Below are 15705 nucleotides of genomic sequence, written 5' to 3' on the forward strand. Positions count from 1 at the left end.
TGGAAGAGAATTTAAACTCTGTCCAGCTCTCTGTGCGCAAAGCAGGAAGACCAAAGTCTGAGCGGTGGGGCCACACCGGACGTCTGCTGCTGGGTTTCTTATCAAAAATACATAATTCCAAAAAAAAAAGACAGACAACTAGTTACATTTATTCATTTATTTACTTATTTTTACAAGAAAAGTATTTACAACACAGAGACTGGACTACACAGAAAACTCAAACAAAACAGGTCAGGATTCCCAAAATGACTAAACAAAACTAACCGAACTGAACTGTATGAGCTGACTAAAAAACACCATAACACATACCAAAGAAAAAAGGATATATGAGGAAAAACACCACAAAAATAAAGTCTTACATGATTCCAAAGTTACTCCTAAAGAAAAACAACTAACTAGCCAAACAAAGCCCCACAACATACAGCATTCAATCCATGAATCAAAACAAAAACACCATTTATTTTATTTTATTTTATTACATTTCTGCCTTGTAGTTTTGCATTTGCATCTGTTCACAAACTGTCTTTCAGGAACATACTTAAAGCACATATAAGGATGTATTTATGTAGAATGTATTTGTAAGAAATAGAATAGAATAGAATAGAATAGAATAGAATAGAATAGAATAGAATAGAATATCCTTGAGGAACTAATAAAGGGTATTCTATTCATAGAGACTTCCTCTCGACAGTTTTTCCATCTCAGACATGAAGGTTCAGTCAACATCTGTGGCTCATCAAGTCACCAGTTGTCCTGTCTGCTTCTAAATCACAATTCGAAGCAGATCTTCCTCCTCTCATCCTCATCACTCAACTTCATCATTCCTAGCTGCTATTCCTGACACCACATGGTTTCCCACTCTTGCCCCAAGGCATTGACATAAAGGAAAACCAGTACTTCAGTAGTAAGGATAAACCATCTGCAACAATATCAACCTAACAAGCACGTCTCAGAGCAGATACCTGCATGCTTGCTTCTTCTGCAGCAGCAGTCGCTCTTGACCGATCTGCCCTCACACCTGTTTTGTGTCACCCACATCAGTCATCAGCCTTCTGCTCTCATTCCTAGCACTGGGATGTCAGGGTCACGAACCTCTACCCCGACTTCAACAACCTTAAACACCCACGTAGGCCATTTGAACTCAAGGTCATTCCGTCATCTCTCACCTGCTGTCAATGCTTCCTGCATTCGATCTCTTCTAGACACAGTCGTTATTGACGACTCGTCTAAAGCACCTCTACCTTACCAAGTGGAGCATCATCATCATCTTCTACAAAGACCACCTATAAAATCCCCGCAGCACTGTGACTACTGTAACTGAGAGATGGGTGGCCACATCATTCATCTCTCCTCAGCTCCACTCACACTCCACCTCTATACAGAATTTTGGTTCAGCCTGGAGTTAGGTAGAGTTACATCACCACACTGAGCTTCACAGCTGCATTTAGAAAAACTGTTAGTAACAACACAGGGATTCACAGATCTTTATCTACAGTCCACAATGACTACCCTTGTCAGTTAGAGTCGGCAAACCACAATTCCAGCAATGCCCCAGTTTGTGCCCATGAGCAGGACAGGCTGACAAGAAGAGGGAGAAGTAAGCAGGATGGTAAATCAGGCACATGCTAACTATCCTGCAAACAAGCTAAATATCAGTAGAATTTGGAATCATGGATCCACCTTTACATGGCTCATGGAGCATGTTCCCTCTGATCTTGTTTTTCTTCCACTGAATCTACCATCAAGAATGAGTTTTACTAGTACCTCATTCAGCAAACAACTAACTAGCACTGTAGATCACGAAAATCTGCTTTGTGCTACACGTCCTAGAAATCACCTGTTAATGAGTGTTAAGTGCTTTCATATCATATTATAGGTATAACTGGGGAAAAAAAGAAAAACTGAGGATACCTGCGATTTCCAATCAGCCTAATTACATGAACATGGGTATTAAATGACCTATGAACACCAGAACTTTGTCAGTTTGGGACCTATGTGCTGTGTCTGCAGCTTTCTGAAGAACATCCTGTCTTTGTCTAAGTCATTTACGTTGAGTTTCATTGCTGCAGGGTGCCATTGTTTTGTTAAGACTGTGTTTTAGGCTTACAGCAAGTTCTTCCTGTTGTCCAACCACACTGGTCGTCTGAGGGCAGTTACCTGCTGGGTGTGCTCTGATGACACAGTCACAGCTGATCCCTGATGAGTCTTGAAACTAGTGATTAAGACCATAAATTTGTAGATCAAACTTCTTTTTACAATCAGAAGAGTTGCCGACTGTTTGGCATTACAAACACTGGAGATTTAAGGCACTTCCATGTCAGCTTCACTCCATCTTTAATATGCAGTTTCGAGGTTTAAGCAAGAGTTAACATTCTATAAGAACAGAATCCATGATTTTTCTGCTCTTCTTAACCCCACCTTCTTGCTGCTTTACCTGCCTCTGCTCATCCTCCAGTCAACACCTGGCAGCTGAACTGTCTCCACCCACAACCACGTCCCCTGCTCCATCTGTCAGCCTGTTAGTTGTCTACCTGTTTGCTCTGTCACACACCTGCTCATTCACTCACAGCATATATAGTATGTTGTTTGCCAAATCGTTGTATGGGCTCCTGCCAGCTTTGCATCCTGCCTGTTCGTATGAATTTCCTTTCCCTGAATTCTGCGTCTCGGCCACGAGAGTTTACCTGAAGCCTTTGTGTCTCTGCTATGTTGGATTACTGGTTTTAAACTCTGGAACAGGCTGTACTTTGCTCTGTCCAGTCATTGATTTTGCCTCACCCCTGCCCCAGCTTTGTGGTTCTGCGTGTTGGTCTTCTCTAATTTGTGACGTAGAAATTAACAAAAGCGAAGGCTCTGTTCCATTGCGACATCCCAGTAAGCTCATTTATTAAGTGAGCCAGCCTGCCAAAACCTGTACCGGAAAACCTGAATGAAATTCAACCTCATTTCAAATTATCACCTGCTTTCCCGCTGAGAATTCAGAATTCACAAGCTTATACTTACATTTGAAACAAAATACAAAAATGAGGGGAACGAATAAATAAAATGAGGAAAATTAAACGAGTCACGAGGGTTTTGTAAACTTTTATTCAGATATCCAAGGGTAATTTTGAATATTTTTTTGACATGACATATAGCCCTGACAGTGTCTCAACTGTGTGGTCAGTGTCATCCATCCATCATCTACACACCGCTTAATCCTCACTAGGGTCATGGGGGGCTGGAGTCTATCCCAGCTGACTCAGGGTGAAGGTAGGAGACACCCTGGACAGGTCACCAGTCTATCACAGGGCTACACTTAGAGACAGACAACCAAGCACACTCACATTCACACCTACGGACAATTTAGAATCACCAATTAACCTCAACATGTTTTTGAATTGTGGGAGGAAGAACCCGGAGAGAACCCACGCTGCACGAGGAGAACATGCAAACTCCACGCAGAAAGATCCCGGGTGTCCTCACCGGGATATGAACCGGCCTTCTTGCTGCGAGGCAACGATGCTAACAACCGCGGCACCTTGCAGCCCTGTTTGGTCGGTATTCACCCCCTTTTTTGGTGTCCTCTAGGTGGTGCTGACACATAAAATTTTAGGTCTCTTCAGATTAGAAATTAAAAAAAAAACATAGATCTTCATTTATGTGCTGTGTATACTTGAACTTACTGAACTTACTAATAGCAGCAGAGTCTCTCAGTCTCGTCAGCGATGCTCTTAATAGTTTGATCTGATTATACCAAGAGCTCAGTATGAACATGACCCATTGATAATGAAGTCATACTGCGAGTCTCATCGTCCATGTTTCCGCTCTGTTTCCATCGTCTTACCATCCAGTAAAATTTGTGTTGGAACTTGGTGTGCTGACATCCTTTATTGGAGCCTGACGAGGTCGAGTTGGGGTAGTCTCCCCCCCCCATGTGCCTTTCATCAAGGTGTCTATGTTCCAATCCTTCTATTACCTTAATCCCACAGTGGAGCGCTGAGGTTAACAAGCCTCAGGCTAAGCACCAGTGCTCAGTGCTCTGACTCACTGACTTGTAATAGGTGCAGATAGGATTGGGGACAGACAGCTATGATCTTACATCTGCTATTATAAGAGCCCAAGGGCAGCTAATCCAGTCAAGTCCAAGTCCAAACCTGATGTCCTCAGCCACTGATTATTACTATTAATCCTGTAACTATGGCAGACATTGCCAGCACACAGCTTAAGGTGATCACTGACTTTTATCAGATCGTCAGCCTGCTGCAAATCTCACGTGATGCTGCTGTTTTTACATCATATACATTAACTCTTATGGCGCTATCGTGTATGTCATCTCTCCCTCCACATTAAAGCCTGTTGTCTCTGTGTAGCACAATTCACTGTCCTATGGTCTTCTTTTTTCATATTACAAATTATCACTAATTATCTCATTAGATATTTTAATATTTGCTGAAAATAAGGAGAAAGGGACTTCTGAGAAACATTTGAATATACTCAATATATGCAAGAATATAGGCACTAAATTCAGTTCATTTTTATTTATTAGCACCAATTCACAATATAGTCATCTCATAGCACTTCACAGAGTACGATGATAACCTTATAAATTTAAAAAACAAAAAACCCAACAAATACCGTGGGGTGAGAATAGCAGGATAGTAGATATAGAACAGACAACGATACATAAGAGAACAACTAATAAACTCCTTTGGCTCCAATTTTGTATCACCATTTTCCCACCCTGGAAGCTTCAAACAGTCTCTATCCTCTGGGCTGACATGGAACCTGTGGAATATTTTCTCTACATCACATATCACAGCACTTGGGTGAACCTGCAGAAGACTCTTGGCTGTTTATTCGGGAGACCAGTTCAAGGTGGCAAGTGATCATTCAGAGCTGTGTGGGGAGCAGAGCAGTCAGACATAATACTGATTCTAATGTACCACATGTTCCCTGCCTTGGGTTGGTTCTCAGCTCTCTGTGTATGTCCGTCCTTGAAGACACCTGCCATAAACTTAATGTAGTCATCCTTGAATTTAACACTTTTATCATTTTTTTCTTTCTGCTGCTTCAGAGCCAGCTACTCATTTTCTGATAGTTATGGGCGTCCCTTAAAGAGGAAGGGCACTGATGACTGGTGTCAGTGGAGGGATTTTCTTGCCAGATACATGATAGCACAGATCTGTCATTTCAGCTGACCTTGCGACCTGCCAGCAACACTCCAACCGCCTTGATGTTACGGGGCTCATCGTCACCTCCTGCAATGACTTGTCATGAAGCTCTGGGGCAGTCATAGCCATTAACCTCTAACTGCATCAGCTCTGGTATTTCCTGTTGTTCCACCTTTCCACCTCGGCTTAAGGTGTAGGACTGTGAGAACGTTCAAGTGGGATGAAATCTCTGGTACAGGCAGGTGGCAAGTTGACGAAGCTTTGTGAGGAAAACCCTCAAGCTCTAAGCCCACTAACTCTTTCAGTCGGAACAATGGGATCTCCATGCATCATAGTGGTAAACGTTGACTTGACTACCACCAATCTTCTCACATACCTCTTGATCTGCAAAAGTGCTTCTACTCTGTGCATCTAACACGTCATACACTAAAGACATTTGGTGGTTAAAGAAATCCATACTGGCACTATTGTGGATGTGCTGCCACCATCGGCTCTGTCAGCAGGAAAAGGGAGGATGTGTTCTTATCTGCTTGCATATTACGAGAAGAGGATGTGTCTGCAGCAGTAGTGAGATGGTCCTCATGCAATGGATAAGGTTTTTTATCTATTATGTAGCTTTGTCGTTGCATTCCTTTGGATTGTGTCGCCTCCTAAAATGCAGGTTTTTGTCCAGTATGAACCTTCTCTTTTCTGGCTTCTGACATTTGTGGATGGAGTGACTTTCTCCACAGAACATATACTGGACTAGGTTTGCACATAAAAATTAAATGTTCATTTTTTTGGGGGGGATCCTTTCGGCTGATCTCCACAGCACTCTGTGTTTTCATCAGTGTCAACGGTTTATCTGATCCTGTCACATTTGTGATGAACGCATTGGCCTTTGGGGGGTTTACATCTCCTGATGGCTTTTCTTCAGTAGGGTTGAGAACTTGAAAGGATGTCACAGGACTGAATATAATAGCTGCTTCTTTTGCCACAGAACCAGCAGACTCCCTAAAATTGGGGTATTCCTCTGTTTGTTGCATCTGCTTTTTGACATGGCGATTCCAGCGAGATGTCAACCAGCTAGGGAGTTATGGGAGCGTCTTTTAGTTCTCCTCATGTGTTTCAATGATTCTATCACAGAAAATGAAGACGTATAGGAGTCATTGGAACTGCCATCATTTACAAGTGTATGAAAACGTTTGTTCACAACTGTATATGTGGATAAATGACAGTGTTGTACTGCTTTATTCAGGACTGGAGTGACAGTCATTCATTTCTTGCTGCTGATTTGTGATCTAAACAGACTCCACCCAGAGAAGCTAACGAGGGATTGCTTTATATTGCTCTATATGCTGACATCTATTACTGACGTTACAAAATTACACTGATTTTTCAGTACTACAGGCTTTTATTGCAATATTTCAATGCTGTTTTGACATTTATTGAGCTTAATGCTCACTGATTAGCAACACATCCCAAATCAGTCTGCAGTCTGCTGCAGGTAAGATATTACAGCTCGGCTGCAAATAAACTTACAAGTGCAGGGTTCTGAGTCTCACTGTAAACAGCACAGACAGACAGCAGGTCATGTGGCGCCCTCCTCTGGACGGTATCACAAGCTTCCCAGCAGCCACCTGCACTCACAGCACACCACATAATAAAACTTCTGCATGCTGTCAGCAGCACTGAAACAGAGGGAAGTGACAGAAACATTATAAGGAAGACTATGATCACTTCTCTGAAGAGTATGTTAAAGCTTACACTTATGTACTAAAGTGATTTAGGCCAATAGGGTTTGAATGAGTTGGAAGTTCATTCTTGATTTTTGAGAAGAAAACATGGTCAAATGTCTGACTTTCAGAGAGAAAGACTTTGGACATTTGAATTATTTAGATTTAGAATAAAAAGAAAGAAAAGGTGTAAAAAGCACATTTCAAAGTAATCTTCACATAGAGTATTTATTTTGTTTGTATGTAGGTAACAACGTTGGCCTGATGGTGGTGCTACAGGAAATGTATCATTGTGTTGTGTGTTGAGATGAATCAAATCCTTCTTTGGTGAACACAATGTTCACAAACTGCATTTAATGGAAATCTAACCAGTCATTTGGGCCTTATTGGGCCAAATGTTAATGCCAGCCTCATAGTACAGTCTAACATCCACTGTAACCTGATGATGTAATTAGACTGTGTCTGGAGTGTTGGTGTGTAGCAGCAGTAGCTGATTTAGATGGCCAAGATAATTATATTGTTACTTTACTTGAACAGATGGTGCTGGTGCCATGTTTTTGCACCTTTTATACGTCCATTCATCCATTTCTAATTTTGAAAAAGTCTCGATCTAGCCAAACAGGTTACACACAAACACACACACACTGCTCTTATGACATACCTGCACAAGGTGTGACTGTCAGGTTTCAGGTGTAAAGAGATGAGAGGGGTGGGTCCTGAAGTAATGCTATTCTTCTCATTTCTGGTTTTCCTCAGTTGCTCAGGCGTGTAATGAAACCGGGATTCGCTCAGTCTTCATCATGACAGACAGAGCTGACTCTTTATAACTGTTTGTGTTGTGTATGGTATTGATTTGGCCGCAGACTGTGACCAACCAGAGGTGGCTCAGTGTGGCTTAGCAGTCTGGACAGACAGAGCAGCAATTTCCTATCAGCTGGGCTTTGCTGGGGTTTTGGGGGCATTAGCTTCTGCTGGATCCAGGGCTGCCTCACACACACACACACACACACACACACACACACACACACACACACACACATGCCATGCAAACACACAACTATCATATATTCCCATATCCTCCAATTATGTCAAACTAGCTGTTGGTTCAGTAAACTTCTAGAGCTGCTGGTCGTTGTGTTGTTCTTCTGACACTCAAACAGGAGGCCATAGAGCATTTGCTCAAGATTGTTTTCAGGGTTGGATTAATTCACATTTGAAGCTCTCGTGAGTATTTCCAGCACCAGGACGGTGACTGTGTTCAAATGTCAGTAAATCGCTTGTTTCTCCAGTAACCTGATTTCTGAGACCTGGTCTCAGTTATCTGAGAGGGGAATCAGAAAAACTTCATTTTTCCAGATAGATTTTTTTGCTAATATGAAAATAACACAAAGTCTAAATAAGCCTCCACCAGTGAACATTTCAGTCTTTGTTGAATGCAGACACCTTGTACTAGACGTGTTATATATATATATAGAACACAGAACAATTGTCATGTTATATTCATATTTTCTGGCCTAAATTCCCAATAGAAATATCTTACATGATCGCCAGGCTCTCCAGTGCTTTCTGAACTCTGGTGTTGGTACCCCATAGGGAAGCTCTTCACCATTATGGCAAACCCTATTTATAAAGCTATGCATCAACATGTTGGTATTATATATATACGTGGGTTATGTCAGCACTTGCTTTAATATGTTATTAACTGTGTTTCTACGTGTCGTGCTGCATCACTGAGTGATAAATGTGTCCTCACCTGAGTGCTGATAATTATGCAAATCAAGCAGAAGTCTGCGGGATTGTCTCTGAAGATGATATGTGAGGGCGGGGTGGATGTGTCTGACTCCTGGGTTAACAATGCTGAGCTGCAAAGGGCAGGGCGACGTTTTGATGTGTGTCAGTGTGAATGCCTGCATAGATGTGTGATTGAATGCAACCTGCTTCCAAACACGTTGCCTTTAAACCTGAAGAGTGGGACACTCCTGCCATTGACAGGCTGTGGCTGCACACACCCTTCACTCTGCTACAATAGTGGTGAAACCTCTCAGCTGCAAACAGCACAGTGAGAATAATACTGTAAAGACTCAGTTCACCTAAATTACAAACATACCTTTTTTTTTTAGCTTATGTAGTCCACATGCTATATATTATAATGCGGTGTATCATAAGAACCATGTGTCATACTAATTATATTTATTTATTAGCAAACATTTAGTAGAACATTACTAATAGCGGCACTGGTGAGTTTTACTGGAGCGATAGTTCATCACTGTTAGAAGGTAGAGAGTTGTGAATTGCTGGATTATAAATAAAATGAGCCAAAAACAGAAAACATGATGATCATAAGATCTTCAAGATGTCCTGTTGAAATTTACAAATGAATTCAACTTAGAGCCAAGATCATCTGTTCTTTATTTGAGCTGCTGAATTTGAAATTTTACACAACAAAGTTTCCACTGAGGAAAATTCTCCAGAGAAATCTTGAACTGTCAGTCCTTCATGGTGGAGAGAGTCTCGTGTTTAAAGGGAATCAAAGCAGTGATTTGCAATTATTGTGCAGATCTATTGTTTCTGCTCTCACTCTGGTTGTAAGTAGCTGCTGTTGAGGCAGATGCAGTTGGTTCAAACTGCACTAAGCACTCCTCTGTTCTCTCATCAGGGTACATTTCCTCCACTGGGTTTATGAAAGTAGAGTCCTAAATGTTAATAATGCTGTAGTTGTCAGAGGCAGCTATTGTAGGAAAGCAAACCCAGTATGCTGTCTGTGAATGTTTTACAGATCCATTCAAAGTGTCATCTGCTACGGATTACCAAATGACCACAACTCTTCAACATATTTTTATTTTGCTGCATTCTCAGTTCAGTCTGTATTATAAAATAAACTTGGGGATGTGGCACTTGAGCGCTACGGCACCTCTCAGTGGATTTCGGGGGGAAAAGTATCCATTGACGACTGTATACCTGGTTTAGGTTGAATATATCTGTTTGGCTCACGTCTCAGTCCACTCTAGCACTGATGAAGACACAGTAGTGTTGAAATATTAGGCTGTTTGCACAATAAAAGGCTCTGAATTAAGTGGTATCGTCCTGTACCCTGTTTGCCACACCTGAGCAAGTCTAGAACATCATGCACAGCCTCAGTTTGTGTGCAGGGCTGTTTTGGGAGCCCATTGCAAAATTTTGTTTGGAAAACCACTTGTTGGTTGGATCACACTCAAACTAACTTAAATCTGAAGCCACACAGAGCAGGTTGGTGTTTGAAGGGCAGAAGGATGATTGTCACTCACTGCGTCAGTTTGTGGCCTGTAGTTAAGGTGTCAGTATTTATGTAAAGGAGAACACCATCGACGCAACAAGGTCTCTTTGGGGTTACAGGGCCTTATGCCGGAAAATATCCAAGAAATAGTTCTGTCTTGTGTGCCCTCAAGCATGAGCCAGAGACCTGCTGCTTCCACAAGTTTGAACATATTATAGTTTAATTTGTTGGTCTTTAACAAAAGCTGGATTACCAACTGGGAAAACTGAGTGTGAGGTGCCCCAAAAGCTACATTGATCTCCATTGGTTTAGTTTACAAATGTATCACACCACCGAAAGTGGGCTCCGCATTATTAGCAAATTATCTTGGTCCGTGTTGTGCTTGTAAGTTGTGTTTAATCAAATCAAGCACAAATCATTGTTGGTTATTGTTTCGGCACAGGAGGACTGGTTGAAGGACTTTATGGTAAGTTGGGGGCATCATATTCAGATGGAGGTAGGTGGAGCCCACATCAGCGGGTTAATTTAGCCCTGCTTTGAAGTCTCAACAGGGATCATCACTTCAGCTCAACTCGATCACCACTGGTTCCATCATTATCAAGATCAACCTTAGTAGCACTGGAGGAAACTTTTTGCTGGAGTGCTGCGACACATAGACAGATACACATTCAATGATCAACACAATGAAGACTAGCCCACATGTTTTGGCACCGATAACTTCATCATGACAACCAATAAAAGCATTTAGTTGCTGCTGTTCAAAATGTCAAAATGACACATTTAATATCAATCAATACATTAGATTAAAGGGTAAGTTAAGTGCAAAAATGTTCATATGGCAAAAAAATGCAACAGCACACCTGCAGAATGTTCATGAGTATACATGGGCCTCCTATGAAACATAACACCGCCAAACATCATCACCACAAACACTCCATCAATAAGCGGCACCACCCTTTGCAACAATGCGCACAAGACTCCAAGAGTGTCATATTTGTCATTCCAGGCGGAGCGCCGGCCTTCTCCAGCTGACAACCAGACACACCTGAAAGTGTCACACCTTGCTGGAAAATGTGGACTATGGGCCTTAGCAAAGGCATTTACTCTTACTCATACCTGCCAACAATCATTTGGCGTAGTATCACTGCAACATAAACCCTTGTCCACATCTTCGTCTCGTCACTCGCCAAGCTGAGCCGCTACGCCCACTTCCTCATTAAAGCTCTCATGTAAGTTTGAACGATGCCAAACTGTCTAAGCTGAAACCAAAGAAAATTAAAGTTTGCTTTTACTTCTGCAGTCCTTCTCTTAAGTTCTTAAAAAATAAACCTGTGCCACTGTGACAATACCATGCACCAAGGGGTGGAACATTTTTAGCTTTATTTCCATAGGACCATTATGTACAGTCGTCCTCAAATCTATTCAGACACGTCCATTAAAGAAAAGGCAAAATTCACAATAGTCACTCAAATAACTAGAAACTGAAAAAGTAATAATAAATAAAAAATTGCTAAATTATAATTTAGTGACATAAGATATTGCTGTTGAGTTGTGGTTTAAAATAATAATAATTAAAAAAAAAAAAAAAAACTGTCCCAGACAAATTAGAGCACTTTGCTGATGAGCCAAAATCAAAATACCTGTCAACAGGTGCAGAAGTCTGATTGAGAGCTACAGAAACACTTGATTGCAGTGATTGGCTCAAAGGGTTGTTCAACAAAATATTACTTTACGGGTCCCATTTGTCTGATTATTTTATTTTTTTTTATATTTCTGTTGAACCACAATTCAAAATCTGTGTCGTGATTTTCATTACATTTTTATTTACTATTACTTTTGTCAACTTATTTCAGTGACAGCTGTTTTCTTCCTTCTTTAATGGGAGGGTGTGAATACATTTGAGGACGACTGCAGTTTAGAATCAGAACTCATTGAAGAACCACAACTACAACGACCCACTGTGCTCCTTCTTCTCAATTAGCTGTGAGGAAACCCAGAGCTGCACTGCATTCGAAGAACTATACTGTCACTGACTTCAGGTGAAAGTCACAGCGAGCGGCTTGTTCCGTTGCTAACCAGGTAAGCATCATATACATTGTAATCGTGTCTTTTTCATCTCCTCACAGAGGTCACAGGTCAGCGTTCTCCTCGGCCCAGGAAGTGCAACATCCTCCCCCTGAATCACGCTTGTGTTCACGGTCAGAATGCTGCTGCGCCGGTTGAGCAGCTGAGCCAGACATACCTGTCATGGAGCAGTGCCTGGATCGCTCTCATGAGCTACACCCAGCTGGAATTCTTTACCTGTCAAGACAGAGGCAGGCCGCTTTGGCTTCATTAACATTCCCAAAAGAATCGAAAGTTGAGAAGAAATTTCTTTTTTTGTTTCTTGGAGACATTTAACCTCTAATCCAAGTTGTAAATGGAGGTAAACATCCTTTAACTGAAGTTCAGGAGCAGCACCACACCTCAATCACTCCCCTTCCTGTTATGTGTCTGTACACACCTTCCTGCCCATCACACTCGCTTGTGTTCGCTCGCTGTGTTATTGTGGCCTGGAAATAAAATGAAGAAAACTCCTCTTCCTGATTTACCTTTAAAACATTGTACAATTATGCTTACAGTTATATCATAAATATTATGTCTTTATTAGGCTAATGCTAATATCAGGCTCCAATTTGGAACAATGTGGGTTTATCTGGGGTGGATTATGGATTAATTAATTATCAGCCCACTGCTCAAGTACGACAGTGTTTCCACCCACCGACAAACGGTTTCAGGTTACGTTCTGAGCCGCAGGTATGTTTGCGGAGGCGTTTGGCATGCTGTTAATGCTTAAGCGGAGGTTGAACTGTACCCTTCATTGATCCATCACATCCAGTGATTCTCGCTCTAGTATCAGCGCAGGAATGCAGTGGTGGTCGGGTTAGTCAGGGGTCTACGGGGGGGTTCAGTCTCTGCACGATATCACTGATAGCTTTCAATGACACAACCTGAGATAAGCACAGCCCGGTCAGATACAGACCTTAACGTATAGGATGTGGAGTATTTCCAGTCTCCAAATGTCTGCACTACTCCCTCATTACCAAATTACTACCATATCTCTGAATGAGACAATGCATTTTTAGCTGCGTACGTAATCCACTCAGCAGATGTTATTATCCTTCAGCTGATTACGGAGAAAACCCCGTGGACCATCACCAGAGTGGATTCCTTTCTCTGCCTGCCTCCCCAGTCGCGTCACTCTTTTCTTGTCCGTATTCATACTTAAACCCGTGCAAGTCACTGTGTTATACTGCTGCGCTAAAAAAAGTAGACGTTCACAGAGAAAAGCCAAAGTGAACGTAAAGACTTCATCTGGTGAAGTTTAAAACGATGAATCGTATGAGATCGACCCCTGTGTTTGCCTGATATGTTTCAAATATGAATCAGAGGATGGATCTTTAATTCATGTGCTCTGATCAAGACCCAAAGTGTGCAAATTCTGGGCGGAGCTATTTCAGTGGTAGAGTGTAACATTAGTGAAGTCAGATACCCCTGTGTTTATTTTTGCTATACTAGGCTGGTTGGAATATTACATATCAGAGTCGACTAGTTCTTATCTTTAATATGGTTATGGCCAAAAGTTACCTTTTGAAGGAACACAAGTCTTTATTTTTTAAAAACAGCTCAGTGACATGATTTCAGGTTTATATTTGGAGAATAGAATAGAATAGAATAATAAATTCTCTCTCTCATTATTCTGGTGTTTAGCAAATAGAAATAATTTTGGTAATCCTAACTGACCTAAGGCTGCAAGGTGGTGCAGTGGTTAGCACTGTTGCCTCGCAGCTAGAAGGTCGCCGGTTCGTGTCCCGGTGAGGACATCCAGGATCTTTCTGCGTGGGTTCTCTCCAGGTTCTCCAGCTTCCTCCCACACAGTCCAAAAACATGTTGAGGTTAATTGGTGATTCTAAATTGTCCGTAGGTGTGAATGTGAGTGTGCTTGGTTGTCTGTCTCTAAGTGTAGCCCTGTGATAGACTGGTGACCTGTCCAGGGTGTCCCCTGCCTTCACCCTGAGTCAGCTGGGATAGTGAGGATAAAGCGATGTATGGATAATAGATGGATGGATGGATAACTGACCTAAAACAGGAAATGTTTAGTCACATTTAATGTCAGACAGTGGGAGGAAGAACAAGGTTATGTGTCTTTTTATAGTGCATGTAAACTTCTGGTTTCAGACTTATTCTCATTACCGGTGCAGCCTGTAGCAGTAGTTTGTGTTCCTACCGCTGCTGTCAACTCCCCTGAAGACAGTATTCATCCTGAAATGACAGCTGCTGTTTGTAGAAGAAATATAAACACCAAAGGGCTTGCAGAACAACCTTGACAGGTCCCGCTAAAGGCCAACAAAAGGTGAAATAACTCGACTGGTTAAGACTGCAGCCTGCAGAGAAATAAAGGCCAAACCCAAACTGTGATCAAGAGGAGAAGCCCCATAAGCCCCACCTTATCAAAGGCCTGTTTGGTGTAATTCACAGGAAATTCTTCATATCCTGGTGAATTTCCAGTTTTCACTCGTGAGACAGCTCTCCTCAATCACTCTTAGTTATAGGTGACTTAGTTTGGGCGATAGAGAAGAAAGGTTCCTGCTCTCCCTGGTTGCCAACGATAGCATTGACGTATATCTTTTCCCAAAGTTTTGGTGAATTGTTTTAATCTTCAGGTGTGGTCCGTCGCCCTGTTTAATGACTGAAATTGTTTGAAAGACATCATTTATCTGGCTAACATTTTCCCAGCTTCCCTAAAAGTCATTCTATACAAGACATATTCTTATTATCTTAAGCTGTAATTCTTATGTAAAAGCTGATTAAATTCTTCATTAAGGGGCTTCAAATTGATAGAACCTTGGGGCTGCTCTTGTCCAGAAATAATCACTTCTCTAAAAAAATGCCAAATGCCTCCTGACACCTTGTTATCTCATGACAGAAATGTGGTTCATTACATAACATCACCTATACTCTTATTAATGCTTGCACACAGCCCCTCTTTAACCTCTTTTATTAACAAAAAATGTCTCAAAACACAATGTCCAGCTCTGGAAAAATATGTTCCAAGTCTTCACCCTTAGATTCACCTTTAAAGTTATGAAGACTGACCTTAAGGACTTCACAACGCAACCACACACATAGTAGTTAGAGTACAGTGTCTGACAGGTTCAGCCACTGTAGTCCTGTTTGCCACACCCCCCTCAGCCACAGTGTGTGTGTGTGTGTGTGGGTGTGGGTGGGTGGGTGAGTTGCACACACACACACACACACACACACACACACAGTACAAGGGGTGTGCTCCTGTAGTTGCATTCATAAAGATGATTTGTGGACGTTTAAAGATTATATATCATCACGTGGTCCCTTTTTTTTTTTTTTAAAGAAAAGGTTATCCATATGTAATGTTTTCCACTGCAGCACATTACACTCACAGGGTTTTTTCCTATTTATTTTTTTTTCCAGTCGTCACACCCTATTTTTTTAAAGCTGTTTTGCATTTGTTTGCATTTTTGAGACATGAGAGCACCTCCTGATCTTTATTTTTTAACACTTCAAG

Source organism: Stegastes partitus, unplaced genomic scaffold (genome assembly GCF_000690725.1).
Source record: "Stegastes partitus isolate 25-593 unplaced genomic scaffold, Stegastes_partitus-1.0.2 Scaffold869, whole genome shotgun sequence".
Classification (NCBI taxonomy): Eukaryota; Metazoa; Chordata; class Actinopteri; family Pomacentridae; genus Stegastes; species Stegastes partitus.